Raw genomic sequence first — 16,309 nt, 5'->3', positions numbered from 1 at the left:
TGGAGAGGGGGCAGATAAAGCAAAAAGAGTGTGGAGATTGTCATCAAACAGACCATCTTTTGATCCCCCACTTACTGTGTAGATGAACAGTTACAAGCATTGGTGATGGATTCAATGAGATGGAGAGGGGGGATTATGGACAACTCCCAGGTTTCTGTCTTGAGTGCCAGATAGCTTGCAAGGCCAGTTCCTGAGATGGAGGAAAGTGGGAAGAATGTTCTCGAAGCCTCTGCTTCCTCAGCTGGAGATTAGTATACCTTCCTCATAGGTAAGGACAAAGGGAATGTACCTAAGATACCTAGCATAGTACCTGGCACATGGGAGATGCTTTGGGCTCTTCTTCCTTTCTTATCTCAACTGCGAGCATCGCAACCACCCTGCCTGGATCTGCTTCCATTTTCAGGTTAAGATGGAAGGTGGGAGCAGTGAGGTGACAGAGCAACGACAGGAATAGGGAGAGGTAAGTGAGGCATTTGCTTTGGGCACCAAAAAACGAAGTAAGTAAGATAAATATTACTTTAATGCAATATTTTGTAAAATCAAAACACATGCCAAAAATCCATGATGAATAAAATCTATTTTTAATAAAGCCAGGGGAAGTATTCCCAATTTCTCCTTTTGCTTCAAGCTCCAGCACTCAGTATGGCACTATGACAAGGTGAAAGCAAAGAAGAAAAAGCTGTTTCTCGTTTCTTCCAACGTTGGTAGCTAAGAGCCAGTCGGCAGACTTGTGTACTCCCATGATATCCCTAGATGCTAGAGTGTTCAAGCCGTGATACTGGGGTGTGGGCCTTCCACTAGCCCAGCCCCCTACCCCGTTCTATCGGATTCTGTCAGGTGCAATGCGGGAGCCGGGCCCAGGCTCCTGGCTTCGCCCCACCTCGGTCAACGCAGACCCTCGTGACCCTGGGACTGTTGAGCAAACACGGAGTGAAATATCCTCATGCTCTATTAGAGCCTGGGGTTTAAAGGTCAGCTCTTTGCTTATCGGCGGAGTCTGATTCACTCCCTAAATGGCTCTCAGGGAGTTTCGTGCTTGCAATATGGACTGAGCAGATGAGCCTTTCCATGCGGCGAGGGGAGCTGTTTGCTTTGCAAGGAGCTGTCTCCGCCAACAGGGAAACTGCAGGTCAGCAGCAGGTGGGAGATGAATGGAGGTGCCCTGCGACGAGCGCTTCCTTCCGACATATTGACTTAGAAAGCTCAAGGTACACGGGCATTGGTGGCTTGTGGCTTTCAGCTCTTTTCTGTGAAAATCAGAAAACTTCCAACTGAAACAATTTGGGGATTTCAACACTGTCAGCAGGCAGGTAATGAGTCATGAAAACACGGATTTGTCAAAGCCCATATCTATCGTGCAAAAACCAATGGTGGGATTTTGAGCTTTCAGGTCACTTTTCCTCTAACAAAAGCTGGAGATGGGGAGGGCAACTTTTTAAAATTATATTAAGGATTTTTATTTCAATTTAAAGAGAAGAATTCTCCTAATTTTAAAAATATTTTACTGCAACTGTAACATAGCCTCGTCATGTACATGTATGAATGATTTGGGGGTGAGATAGTAATGAGCAAAGGAAAAGAGTCACATGGATTGCTCCAGGCTGCTGCTGGACACGGTCTGCATGTCAATGGCACTTTAAGATTGCAACATTTTGTTGGGTGACCTTCATACCAGTCCACTGCACGCACCTTAATCTCTCTCTCAGAAAAAGCTGAGCCTGCTATAGATTTGGTCAGTTGTTTTTGTGTGTGTGTGTGTGGTTTTTTTTAACTCAGTTTTTCATTTACCTACTGCTTTATGACTCCTGGTTTAATTTGTACAAAAGGATGAAGTTCAGTATTACGTAACTCAGAAACGCATCTTTGAGTCTTTAGGAAAAATAAGTGCAAGGGTTGCCATGGATTGAGACTGAAAAACTTCATAGGTAAATCACGGGGTCCACTTTTAAGAGTACAAGAATGCTTCAGGACAGTTGTAGCATAGGTACACAGATGCACAAGGGGGCAGAAAATGCCATTTTGGGCTAATAAAGTACCTTTCAGACTTTGAAACTTACAATTAAAAGTTCAAAAGCAGAATAAATGTTGGGACTGTTAAACTTCTGTGAGGGTTGCCAATTTGTAGATGACGCACCTGTGTAGCTCTCTCACTGTCCAGTTACCTGCCCCTCTGTTTTTTGAGTATTATGTCTTTATTAATCAGGAATTAATACAAAGACTTTTCAGACTAGGAGTAAATATTGCATGGTCCCTGAGCTACGGTTGCACAGTATACCCATGGAAGTTTTCTTTCTTAAAGAGTTAAACAAGATTTTCAATTGTCTAAGTAAGAATATTAAATAATTAAGTTGTGATACTTTGTTCAAGGGGGTCTAATTTCATCCTTCCCTCCCTCCCTCCCCTCTTCTCTCCCTGCCTGTCTCCCTCCCTCCTCCTCCCTTCTTTTCTTTGCTCATTTATTCTTCTCATGTCCACTTGAGTGCTTAGATTATCTTATTTCTATCTCTATAACTATTAGTTTTAAGTCAAAGCTATTAGTTTAGCTTGCAATATGGACTGAGCAGATGAGCCTTTAGCTATTATAACTATTAGTTTTAAGTCAAAGCAATTAGTCCCACTAAGAACCTGAAAGCCAAGTTAGTATCTTTTTTTAACCTCCTACTTTTCATTTAAGGTCATCTTCTCTTTTGCCCCATAGTTACAGTAGTTACTAAAACTAGCATTTAGGAGGAAAGTCTCACCAATATGTATATTGCCTCCACTGAGTTTAGGTATTCTCATATGTGTAGCATTTAGCTAAAAGGTAAGGCTAATATTCTTTAAACTGCCTACCCTATTTTGAAAAATCTTCACTTATGTCTCTAAACCAAATGTGAATAGTCACAGAATTTGTGGACAGGTATTGTGCAGAAAACCATTAACCTGACATTCAGTTTTCAGGAGAGACTGTCAAAAATTCCACTGCAAGTTGGAGCTGTTGGACTAACATTGATCTATTCATAAGCAGGCAGAATAATTTAGCTACTTACACTGCTGAGCTAAAATACAGTGCTGCCATGTTTTCTCCCGTGGTGTTCTCCAGTGTGGGTTTACTTGGTCCTGGGAATTTCCTGTGGAAAAGCCCATTTCTGTCCATCAGCCATGGCCTGTTCCAGGGAATGGTAAATGGCAGTGGTACGGCATGCTGAATTTTAACGTGCCAGTGGCCTGCCCTGGTTTCAGAAATGGATCCTGCCTATGTGAACCCATGAAAATAGCTGGGAGCAGTTTCAGAATGGAAAATTCCTTATAACTTGTATATACGGTGTTCGCCATGCTTCTACTGAAACACGTCTGTAAGTAGCTTGCGTTCAAGAATGGGAAACCCTCATTTCTAAAGACCTTTTGGTTTCTCCTGGACCTACCTTTGCTTTTCATTGCCCGGCTTTGCAACCACTGCTTTGTCCCCCTCTAACTAGCCAGGTGCGTTCCCACCACTGGCTTCTATCAAATTCAGAGTTGGGCCTGCGCCTGCACACTCAGGCCATTCCTTCTCTCACTCCCTCCTGCCTTATGTCTGCCCTTGACCTTAATTTGGCTGGTCGGTTTGCCATACTCCACATTCGTCCCTCCCTAGCCTTTGTGTGGGCTCCTCTGTCATTTATTTTTAACTGGTGGCACGTGGCCCTTCCTTGTCACCTGCCAGGCTGCATTCTCCCTCCTCCAGAGCCAGCCCAGGTCTCGTCTTCTCTGGAAGGACCTTCCTCTATTTGAATCTACATGCTGTCCCCAGGACTTGCTCTTTTTTTTTTTTCAGAACTTTTTAAAAAATTAAAGTATTTTACAATTTTGTGCTTCACAATGTTGTGTTAATTTCTGCTGCACAGCAGAGTGACTCAGCTATACATATAGACATTCTTTTTCATATTCTTTTCCATTATGGTTTATCACAGGATATTGAATATAGTTCTCTGTGCTATACAGTAGGACCTTGTTGTTTATCCATCCTATATATAATACTTTGCATCTGCTAATCCCAAACGCCCAATCCATCCTTCCCCCACCCCTCCCTCTTGGCAACCACCAGGCTGTTCTCTATAGGATTTGCTAACTTTTGACCATCTGAATACACATGTAGTCAAACAACCTGAATTTGTCGTAAACGTTCAAAGACTAAGATTTTTGTTTCTTGTATGTTTTGTTTTTTTTAAAAAATAAATTTATTTATTTTTTGTCTGTGTTGGGTCTTCGTTTCTGTGCGAGGGCTTTCTCCACTTGCGGCGAGCGGGGGCCACTCTTCATTGCGGTGCGTGGGCCTCTCACTGTCGCGGCCTCTCCCGTTGTGGAGCACAGGCTCCAGACGCGCAGGCTCAGTAGTTGTGGCTCACGGACCTAGTTGCTCCGCGGCATGTGGGATCTTCCCAGACCAGGGCTCGAACCCGTGTCCTCTGCATCGGCAGGCAGATTCCCAACCACTGCGCCACCAGGGAAGCCCTCTTGTATGTTTTGCAATCTCATGGCAGATACTTAATGGGGTATGTGTCAGTTCAGGAAATGAAATTCCAGGTGGTGGCCCTTGCAAGATGGGAGGTAACCAAGTCTATTTTCATAAAGATATACATACATCTCTTAAGGCTGCTTCTGTATCTGATGGAACAAGCCAGGGAAAGGCCTGCTTATCTGTGTATTTTAGCTTTCCTAATTGGTAACAATTGTCTCTGGAAAATTGTTTATATGGATTATCCAAGGTGATCATTAATATTATTAACATTGTAAATTTCATTCTTTAATCTCTTTGGGGAGTATTTATTGCCTTTCTCAGAGTTAATCAGTAACAGTTTTTCTAAGGGAAACTTTTTTTCCCCTATCTTAACCATTTTTAAGTATACAGTTCAGTGGGGTATTAAGTACGTTTACATGGTGCAACAGTCACCACCATCCATCTCCAGAATTATCCGTCTTGCAAAACTGAAACTCTGTCCCCATTAAACAGTAACTCCCCATTTCCCCTCCTGCCAGCCCCTGACCACCATCATTCTACTTTCTGTCTCTATGAATTTACTACTCCAGTGCCTCATATAAGTGGAATCATATGGTCTTTGCTTTTTGTGACTGACTTATTTCATTTAGCATAATGTCCTCAAGGTGCACCCATGTTGTAGTGTATGTCAGAATTTCTTTCCTTTTTAAGGCTGAAAAATATTTGACTAATGAACAGTTTTTAAAGAATTTTGCAACAGCATTTTAACCCCTGACTTGTGTTTGTATGTGGTTATGCTGATTATTTCACGTCTTCAAGTCTGGGTTTTTTTTGTAGCTATTAGGTTATACTCCTTTGTTGGTGATCACTGAAATTAGATTGTGAAAGTATTAACTTGATTTTCCTTAAGTTCTCAACGTCCTAAGACATTCACAATTCATAGTGATCTTCTGTTTTATTATACATAGGAAAAGATACATCTTTTCCATTTTTTTAGAAAGAAAAGATATTGTTTTAAAAATTGCTATTTTTAGTCACCAAAATATAGATTACATTAGTCATGTCTTAGAATTAGACACACTTTAAGCATTTACAAAAATATAAAATAATTTTTAAATATACAAATAAAATTTTTTCATTATTAAAATGGTCATATTACAAAACACTTGGAGAAAAGACACTAGAAAAATCCATCTCTTAAATATAATTTAGAATTTTAGTGTCTTTCCCTCCAGTCTCTTTTGCTTGCGCATATTTTTATTTGCGTGGTTTTAATCATGGTATGTTATAAATGCCTTTATATCTCTAAGAAAGAAAAGCTGTCCAACAGAAATCAAGGCACCTTTACAAAGAGTATGAACACTTATTTGATTGAACTCAAAAGCACCGTGACAGAAGCACAGTTAATGTGCGTGTTTGGACACTAAGGTTCTGCTGTTTGCATGATGAGGGATGATGGGGTGGAACTTTGCTAGAGCTGGTAGGAGCCATGCTGTGATTGGCCATGTTTATGGAAAACATATCTGACTCTGGAAAGAGAGAAGGAGACAAGGACAAGTAGAGATGAACGATGGAGACCCCGTGGGCGTCTGGGAAGTGCTGCCCTTCCTCAGACTCCGAGGACGCCTCAGTACCCTTCCATTAAAGTTCCTTTTCTGATTAGTGTTTGAAAATTGGGGTTCTGTTTCTTTTCACTGAAAGAGACTTGACTAATCCATCTTGCCTCTGACCTATCTCCGTCCTGTTTGCGTTGTCTGAATGATTTACTGGCTTTCTATGCTTCAAGCTGATTCTCCTACTCTTCAGTGAAACTCACCCAACCAGCAGGCAGGTGTAGTTTCCCTGTGGCTCTGTGGCTGGGGTCTAAGAGGTACTTAAGAACTGCTTACTGAATGAAGTAGTCTCTTTTTAATTTATTTTTTTAATTGAAGTACAGTTGATATGGAGAATTATATAATATAAGTGAATCTTTAAAAAACTAATTTCAATGAGAAAGTAAGTTGCAGAAGGTTATGGCAAACATAGTTTTTATAAAGTTTAAATATAAAATTAAATAGTAGAATATGGAATTTTTAATCTAAAATCTGGATACTAGTTACTTCCAGTTGAAGAAGACTCAGGGAATCATGAAGTGGTATTCGGGGGGTTATCAACTGCATTGTCATTTTTTTTTTTTTAATTAAAAAAATTTTTTAATTGAAGTATAGTTGATTTACAATGTTGTGTTAGTTTCTGGCATACAGCAATGTGATTCAGCTATATGTATACATATATCCATTCTTTTTCATTATAGGTTATTACAGAATATTGAATATACTTCCCTATGCTGTACAGTAGGACCTTGTTTATCTATTTTATATGTAGGAGTGTGTATCTGCTAATCCCAAACTCCTAATTTATACCCCTCCTTCCCCTTTGGTAACCATTAGTTTGTTTTCTAAGTCTGTGAGTCTGTTTCTGTTTTGTAAATAAGTTTATTTGTATCCTTTTTTTTTAGGTTCCACATGTAAGTGATATCATACGGTATTTGTCTTTGAATGAAGTAATTTTGATGAGAAATACACTCTTTCCTTGAAACGTGTAGCAATCTTCTTGGGCACCAAGAAGCAACTACTTGTGTCTTCACAGTTCAAAATCCTGTGACACCATTAGGTGACCACTGAATAGAATCCTTCTTTCCACATCTCCTGTTTGCAGAGCACTGACGACTGACAAATTCTAAGCACAAAAGTGATCAGACTCTTGGCTTTCATTGGTGATTCATCATCCAGTCCCCACCCATCCCTTCCCCTCCAGGGCTTGGTCCTTAGATGTGTGGTGCCTAGGACTTGAAACTTACATTAGGGGTGATGGCCATGGTTCACCCTAAGAGGAGGGTCATGGCATCACTGATTATACACAGGATAAGTAGAAGTAAATCAGAAGAGGTAAAGATATCCCTGTGTCATAACAGCTGATAATGAACTTGGAATTAATACATTAACAGGACAAGATAAAACAAAACATACTCCCTCTGGCATCCAACCTTCCCCATTACTGCAAAGAAGGGCATGGCATGAGAAAGCTCTCTCCCTAGGTTTACTGCAGCTGTACTTAGACCTGTCTGTGTTGTTGAAATCGTTTCAAGTTCAGGAGTTAGCTTTATTCTTCTGGCTAAACATAGTTAATTGTTACAGGATGGTGGATTGTATAGAACATTCAGTAATACATAAAAAGAGTTGATGGATTTTCTCATGGTAATGTATTATAATTTATAACATTTATTAAATGCCTCAGATTGTTTTCCTACTTGAATTTAAAAAATAAATATGTAGTTCTTAGAAATTCCATTGATTTGAGTTGAAAATTAATTGGAAAGGGGGTGCTATGCTGGCTAATTTTATCATTAAAATACACGTTGCTGATGTTTTCTTATACTTTTGTTTTAAAATTACTTGATTTCTTGTAAAAACTGAAGCAGTGTTTGCATAGTTGTGTTCCCTATAATGATGGGGGACTGGAAAGTTGCAAAAAAATACTTTGCAAGGATAACAACAGTATCAGTCATTTGCAGCTGGACTAGAAAAGAATGTAGTGTAGGCTGAACCATTACTTATTCCCTTTTGGAAAATAGGGGAGTAACTAATACTCTAACAATATTGTTACATGGTGGAGTGATGACCCCAAAGATCCAGCTGTACCACTACGATAATTTATAAATCAAAGAAATATCACCATCAGGACTTCAGACTTTGATTAAGAGCAGGAGAGGGAAAGGATGGAGGGGAGAAAGAGGCCATGGCAGTGAGGGCGGAGACTGTAGCTGTATACTCTGGCTTACGTCAAGTTAGGTAACAAAAATCCTCTGTTTGCCTTCCCAAAATGTCTTTTTTCATATGAATGTGTGCCTGTCCCATCAACTGGAATATTAGCTCCCTGAGGGAAGATGCTACAGAAGATGGGTTTGTAAAGATGTACACCTGCCCTCTGGGAACTTAATTTCCTGTTTGGTGAGATAAAAATGCCACCTACGAGGATAGCTAAAAATACAGTGTGTTTCAAGTGTCATAGAGATTCATAGAGTTTACCAGTTTGTTAAACTTGTTTAAATTATAGGAAGTAGGTTAAACAGTGGATTCATCCCTATGGCCTAAGGCTCAGGGTTGCAAAGCAATTTGTTGCCATTAATGATGTTGATGTAAATAGATGTTGAAAAGCTTCTATGGCCAAGTAAGTTTGGAAAATTCTGGATTAATCAAAGTGAAAAAGATTACTCAGTCTTTAAGATGCCAAAGCACACTGTGAATTTCCGAAAGGGTGATACAGGATATTTGTCTAACTAGAGAACTCTTTAGAAATTGTGGAATAGCTTGAAGGACTTGCATTCACTGTAACACACTTTGGGAAATTCTGGCAAAAACAAGAACTGCTTTAATGGCAGTAAGTGTTCAGTATGGCGGCATGAAGGAAGGCTCTAGAGTTCATTGAATCCCACTGTATTCATTTGCTGTTTCTGTTGTAACAAATTACCACCAATTCAGTAGCTTAAAACAACACAAATTTATGATCTTATAGTTCTGGAAATAAAAGTTCAAAATAGGTCAGCCAGGTTTTGTTCCTTCTGGAGAATATAGGGAAGAATCTGTTTCCATACCTTTTCCAGCTCTTAGAGGCTGCCATATTCCTTGAGTCGTGGCCCTGCATCACCCCGACCTCTGCATCTTTCATCACTGCTCCTTCTCTTGATTCTCCTGCCTCTTTCCCTTTTAAGGACCCCAGTGATTGTATTGGACCTCTCCATCTCAAGATCCTTACCTTAATCATATCTGTAAAATCCCTTTGCCATGTAATGTAACATTTTCACATGTTCCAGGATTCGGATGTGGGCAACTCTGGGGACCGTTATTCAACCTCCCATACCCACATTCTATTTCCCAGAACCCTAGGTGGTACCCAGTAAACATTTGGTGAATACCGTTAAGAGACGGAATTAAATGATTTTAGGAAAGCTCCCTGAATTATGCTGGTAAAGGAGGCATGGACTTCTGGCATCATCATGGCAAGTGGGTTTTGCAAGAATTTTGAAGAGTGTAGGTTTTTTTGAGAAAAGTCTTCCCAATGTGGTTAGTGTTATGAAATGATGATTCCACAGAGGCAGAATGCATTGCTGCAGAAACACACATCGTTCCCTCAATAATCACTCAGCATGCTGACCTCCCTCCAGACCTGCCTCCTGTGTTGGGATTGTTTTGCTGTGGCCAGACTTTAAGTGGGAGGAAGAAGGAGGTTGGCAGAGTCGAGTGGGAGAAGGCCAGAGTGGAAGGAGCAGAGAAGGAATTAGCCAGGTCTGATGGAGAGATGGTTCTGAGATGCCTTTGAGAAGAGGAGGTGTCTTATGAGACACTCCACGATGTCCCTAAGATAGTACAGTAACATCAGAGGGACAGAAAAGGCAGTCTTCTTCATTTCCGTAGAAGGCTATGTCCAATGTGTCTGGCTTCTTGTTTTTCTTGTCAATCATTGTTTTTATTTTTATTCTTTCAGAAATAAATTTTATTCTGATGTTTATTGTAGAAAATAAATATTGCCTAGTCTAATGCTCAGAGATAGGCACTGTAACATTTTGGTATATTTTCTATCCATTTTTTTACCATATATATTGTTACATTTTAGAATCAGGACCGTGGTCTAGATATAGTTTTGTGTCTTACTTATGTTCACTTAACTGGGAGCATCTCCTCGTGGCATTAAATCATCTTCAAAACATGATTAATTAATGACTGCGTATATTGCACTTTGGGGTGTACAACTGTAGTTGAACATTCATGCTTTGCATTCATCTTTTGCCATCTTCTTAGTTGCTTCTACATGATAGTAGATGAAGTCAAAGGACCTGAACAATTTTATACTTCTTCTTAGACATGGTCGAAGGTATTCATTTACACTCTGGCACTGTATGAGAGTATTTTCAGCTCCACACATTAGCAGCAATAAGTATTAATCATTTAAAATTTTTTTGAATGTTTCTTGGACATTTATAGCAATTCTTTTGTGACCTTTTTTTTTTTCTTTCTTTTTTCCGCGGTACGCGGGCCTCTCACTGTTGTGGCCTCTCCCGTTGCAGAGCACAGGCCTCGGACGCGCAGGCTCAGCGGCCATGGCTCACGGGCCCAGCCGCTCCGCGGCATGTGGGATCTTCCCGGACCGGGGCACGAACCTGTGTCCCCTGCATCGGCAGGCAGACTCTCAACCACTGCGCCACCAGGGAAGCCCTCTTTTGTGACCTTTTGATCCATGTTCTTTGCCCATTTATCCATCGAGATGTTAATATTTTCATTAGAGCTTCCTATTAAAGATCCTTTGAGTCATGTACCACAATGTTCATTGCAGCTCTATTTACAATAGCCGGGACATGAAAGCAACCTAAGTGTCCATCTACAGATGAATGGATAAAGAAGATGTGGCACATATATACAATGGAATATTACTCAGCCATAAAAAGAAACAAAATTGAGTCATTTGTACTGAGGTGGATGGACCTAGAGTCTGTCCTACAGAGTGAAGTAAGTCAGAAAGAGAAAAACAAATACCGTATGCTAACACATATATATGGAATCTAAAAAAAAAAAAAAAAAGGTTCTGAAGAACCTAGGGGCTGTACAGGAATAAAGACGCAGACATAGAGAATGGACTTGAGGACACACGGAGGGGGAAGGGTAAGCTGGGACGAAATGAGAGAGTGGCATGGACATATATACACTACCAAACGTAAAATAGATAGCTAGTGGGAAGCAGCCGCATAGCACAGGGAGATCAGCTCAGTGCTTTGTGACCACCTAGAGGGGTGGGATAGGGAGGGTGGGAGGGAGACGCAAGAGGGAGGGGATACGCAAGAGGGAGGGGATACGGGGATATATGTATATGTATAGCTGATTCACTTTGTTATAAAGCAGAAACTAACACACCATTGTAAAGCAATTATACTCCAGTAAAGATGTTAAAAAAATATACAAAGAAAAAAAGATTCTTTGTATGTCACATCTCTGAAAATTATTTTCCTACTTTGCTGTTTGCCCTTTAATTTTGAGTATTGTGCTGTGTGATATATGAATTTTTTCATGTTTATTACTACAGTCAAATCTAATATTACTTTCTGATGTACTCCACTACATCTATGTTTGGAAATTCTTTGTTTGGCCAATAGCCAGTAAACAACCACCTATATTTTTCATAATATTTTATAATTTTATTTTTTAAGTTAGTGCGTAATCCACCTGTAATTCAGTTTGACATATTGTATGAGGTAGAGATATAATTTTTTAACTATTCAAATAGTTACTTCAACACCATTTATTGAATAATCCCTTTATTCGTTATTGAGTTGTGATTAAATCTATCTTTAATTAAATTAGTATATATGTTTTTATATCTGGGATCTTTATTCTATTTCTTTAACCATCTGTTAGTTATTGTAGCAGAACCATATTATATTTTGTATAGCACATTTCTATTTTTGATATGGTAAGCCATAATCCCTTCACTATTCCATATTTTAAATGTACCTTAGTAAGTATCATCTGAGTGTTCTTCAAGGTGAATGTTGGAATTAATTTTCAAATAAAAATTCTGATATATCTGCATGGAATTATGTACAAACTATGAATTATTTTGGAAGAATTTGCATCTTTACAATTTTTAATCATTTCATAATCCACCTGCTTTTTCAAGTCTTATTTGATGTGACAGAAAAATTGTTTCTTCACACAAGTTCTGCATATTTTTAAGGTTATTCCTAGGTATTATATACTTTTTATTTAATTATATTTGGGATTTTTTCTATTGATTTCTAATTGGTGGTTACTGTTATATAAAAGCTGTTGATTTCTTTTTATTGAAGTACAATTATTTACGTTTCAGGTGTACAGCAAAGTGATTCAGATATAAATATATATTCTTTTTCAGACTCTTTTCCATTATAAGTTATTATAAGACATTGAATATAGTTCCCTGTGCTATACAGTAGGTCCCTGTTGGTTATCTATTTTATATACAGTACTGTGTATATGTTAATCCCAAACTCCTAATTTATCCGTCCATGCCCTTTCCCCATTGGTAACTGTAAGTTTGTTTTCTATGTTTGTGAGTCTATTTCTGTTTTATAAATAAATTCCTTTGTATCATTTTTTTAGATTCCACATATAAGTGGTATCATATGATATTTGTCTTTCTCTGTCTTACTTCACTTAGTATGATAATCTGTAGGTCCATCCATGTTGCTGCAAATGGCATTATTTCATTCTTTTTTATGGCTGAGTAATATTCCTGTGTGTGTGTGTGTGTGTGTGTGTGTGTGTGTGTGTGTATATTTATATGGCATCTTCTTTATCCATTCATCTGTCAATGAACATTTATGTTGCTTCCATGTCTTGGCTATTGTAAATAGTGCTGCAGTGAACATTGGGGTGCATGTATCTTTTCGAATTAGAGTTTTCTCCAGATATATGCCCAGGAGTGGGATTGCACTATTTTGGGTAACTCTATTTTTAGTTTTTTAAGGAACCTCCATACTGTTCTCCATAGTGGCTGTATTAATTTACATTCCCACCAACAGTGCAAGAGGGTTCCCTATTCTCCACACCCTCTCCAGCATTTATTGTTTGTAGATATTTTGATGATGGCCGTTCTGACCAGTGTGAGGTGATACCTCATTGTAGTTTTCATTTACATCTCTCTAATAATTAGTGATGTTGAATGTCTCTTCATGTGCTTTTTGGCCATCTGTATGTCTTCTTTGGAGAAATGTCTATTTAGGTCTTCTGCCCATTTTTCAATTGAGTTGTTTGTTTTTTTGATAGTGAGCTGTATAAGCTGTTTGTATATTTTGGAAATTAATACCTTGTCAAGTTGCATCATTTGCAAATATTTTTTCCCATTCTGTAGGTTGTCTTTTTGTTTTGTTTATGGTTTCCTTTGCTGTGCCTAAGAAAAAGAAATAAAAGGAATCCAAATTGGAAAGGAAGAAGTAAAACTGTCACTATTTGCAGATGACATGATATTATATATAGAGAATCATAAAGACACAACCAGAAAACTGCTAGAGCTCATCAATGAGTTTGGTGAAAGTTATTGGTTTTTCTGTATTGGTTTTGATTCTGTTTATTACTGATAATCATTTTTTCACCTAGTTCTTCTGAGTTTTCTTAGTACAGTCATATTACACCAAGTAATGATTCTAATGCCTTTCTAAAGAGGATACTTCTTTTTTTTTAACATGTTTATTGGAGTATCATTGCTTTACAATGTTGTGTTAGTTTCTGCTGTACAACAAAGTGAATCAGCTATATGTCCCCTCCCTCTTGAGCCTCCCTCCCACCGTCCCTAAAGAGGATGCTTCTTATTCCAGAATTACATCTTATAGCATTAGCCCAAATTTCCACAGTAATTTAAAATATATTTAATGATATTCTTGTCTTGTTTTTGATTTTAACAGCTAGCGTAGGTTTTTCCAACCATGTTAAAGAAATTTCATTGCATTCCTAATATGCTGAGAGTATTTTTAATCAAAAAGGGGTTTTGAAATGTTGTAAAATGCCTTTTGATTACTTTGGTAAATTATCCTCTATAATGAGAACATAATGTAGAAGTCAGATCGTAGGATTTATGGCCAGGCAGACCTGGGCTCAACTTACACCTCTTCCTCTTAAATTGTATGTCACTGAGTGAGTTATTTGTTGGCTTCCAATTTCAGTTTCTTACATTGTTCTATGAGGATAATAATATAAGTATCTTATAAGGTTATTGTGAGTATCCAATGAGAATTGCTTGCAATTCACCAGACTTGATACAGAGTATCATGTTTTTTGAAAATTATTGTGTAATTTTTGCCTTTGATCTATAAAATAGTGTACTATAATATAAAACTTCCTAGTATTTACTTATCTTTTTCTTCTTGGACCTACTTGGTCATGATGAAATGTTTTCTTAACTCACTGCTGTATTCAATGTTTGTTTCAGATTATTGCATCAACTTTTATAATAATTTTGTCTTTAATTGAATTTTTATGCTATCTTGTTAGTTTTGACATCAAAATGACTTCATATAATGATTAGGAATTTTTTATCTTTTTCTGTGATTGGGACCTATGGGAATTATATTTTCCTTGAGAATGTGAAAGAAGTTCCCTGTGGAAGTTTCTATGCCTGGATTATTTTTTGAATGAGATAATGCTTTTACAACTTTTTAGATTATTTTTAAATTTGTAGTTGTTTGTTTTCTCTAATCACTTGGTCTATTCAATGTGTCTGTTTATGCTTGTGCATTTCAGTGATTCAAATTATAGCCAAGGATTATCTTAGTATTTTTAAAATAATAAGCATGGAGTTGAGCGCAGTATTCACTCATAATTTCTAAAATTTTAATATCTGTGTTTCTCTCTCTTTTTCTTGGTTTATTGTATAATTCTGAGGTTTATTTGACTTATTTTAAAGAACTACCTCTTGGATTTATTGATCCTACTGTTTTTTGTGCCCCTCACATCTGTAACATAATCTTACAGTGATTAGACTTTAATTTTTATATACTTTTGACTCTGCCACCTCAAAAGTAGTCATTGGTGGTCAGTGATCATTTACTGAGTACGTCCAAGGAACCCTTTCATAGAGTAGTTGGCATTTGTTTTCACTGCAAGGCTGGGAACTAAGGCAGACCATTCTGCCTGGGTTCACAGCCAAGCTCCACCACTAATAACCTATGTAATCTCCAAGTTACTTAAACTTTCTGTGCCGTAGTTTCCTCATCTGAGTGTGAGGATATGAAGCTCTGAGAACAGTCCCTGGCATGTAGTGTGTAGCTTTCAGTTAGCTCTTGTCATTATTATATTTTAGAATAAACATTGTGATTGTCCTCAAGGTTACAGTGTATAGACAGAGTTGTGAATGGAAAACTCAAAGACAATTGGAACATAATGTGTTTTTATTTGTAATGTTTGGAGGAGTGTCCAGCCTTTAGAAGACCAGACAATTTGAATAAAGGATACAGCAGGTATTTAAAGAAAAGAAAAGAAAAGGAAACAGACCGTGAAACTATAGTTAATCTGTTCAAAATCCAAATTGGTGGAAAAACAGCAGTTCCTCACGTGCTTATCCCATCTGTGTGGGTCCTCACATGTCTGCTGATAGCTGTCCTAAAGTCAGAGATAAACGTGTTTTCTTTTCTTTTTTCTTTTTTATTGGAGTATAGTTGATTTACAATGTTGTGTTAGTTTCAGGTGTCCAGCAAAGTGATTCAGTTATACATATACATATATCCATTCTGTTTTAGATTCTTTTCCCATATAGGTCATTACAGAGTACTGAGCAGAGTTCCCTGTGCTATACAGCAGGTCCTTGTTGGTTATCTATTTTATATGCAGTAGCATGTATATGTCAATCCCAGTCTCCCAATTTATCCCTCCTTCCCCTTTCCCCCCCGCTGGTAACCACAGGTTTGTTTTCTACATCTGTGACTTTATTTCTGTTTTTAAATGTGTTTTCTTGGGGGGGCCAGCAACTTAAAGGAATAGGCTCAGGTGTTTAAAAAAAATTTTTTTTTTTTTAAATTTTAGGGATTAGTGTCAGACAGGATGTTTCTGTTTGGAGAAGGCTCTCTAGTGATGCAAAATATTTTTGTTTTTTTCTGTCTGGTGTGTGAAGGGTATATACACCTCATCCTAGCCGCAGCAGAGCAAAGCGTAGCATACCTTTCTCAAGGTGTCATGTAGGCAAGTGAGGGGGTGAATTATCAACACGTGATTCAGGTGTGTATGTAGATGATATTGTGCTTTACGTGTCTTGCCTTGGTTCATTCCATGATACTGTCCTGGAGTGCTGTAC

General features: G+C 38.1%; 1 protein-coding gene across 14 annotated transcripts in view; it reads left to right on the top strand.

The window, feature by feature from the left end:
* Positions 1-16,309, top strand: part of THRB (thyroid hormone receptor beta) — a 393,807-nt gene that overhangs the window by 40,100 nt on the left and 337,398 nt on the right. For 3 of the 14 annotated variants that reach the window (XM_082840495.1, XM_082840492.1, XM_082840486.1), the window contains exon 1: positions 980-1,310. The exons of 6 other annotated variants lie outside the window; for them this stretch is intronic. The gene's annotated coding sequence lies outside the window, so the exon portion shown is untranslated. Of the gene's footprint in view, positions 1-979; positions 1,311-16,309 lie in introns of those variants that run through there. 5 more of the 14 variants (XM_082840501.1, XM_082840496.1, XM_082840500.1 and 2 more) reach the window with 3 other exon arrangements.

This window comes from Leucopleurus acutus, assembly GCF_964270905.1.
Source record: "Leucopleurus acutus genome assembly, chromosome: 5".
NCBI lineage: Eukaryota > Metazoa > Chordata > Mammalia > Artiodactyla > Delphinidae > Leucopleurus > Leucopleurus acutus.
The sequence above is the reverse complement of the archived record's forward strand: the minus strand, read 5'-3'. Positions and strand labels throughout refer to the sequence as shown.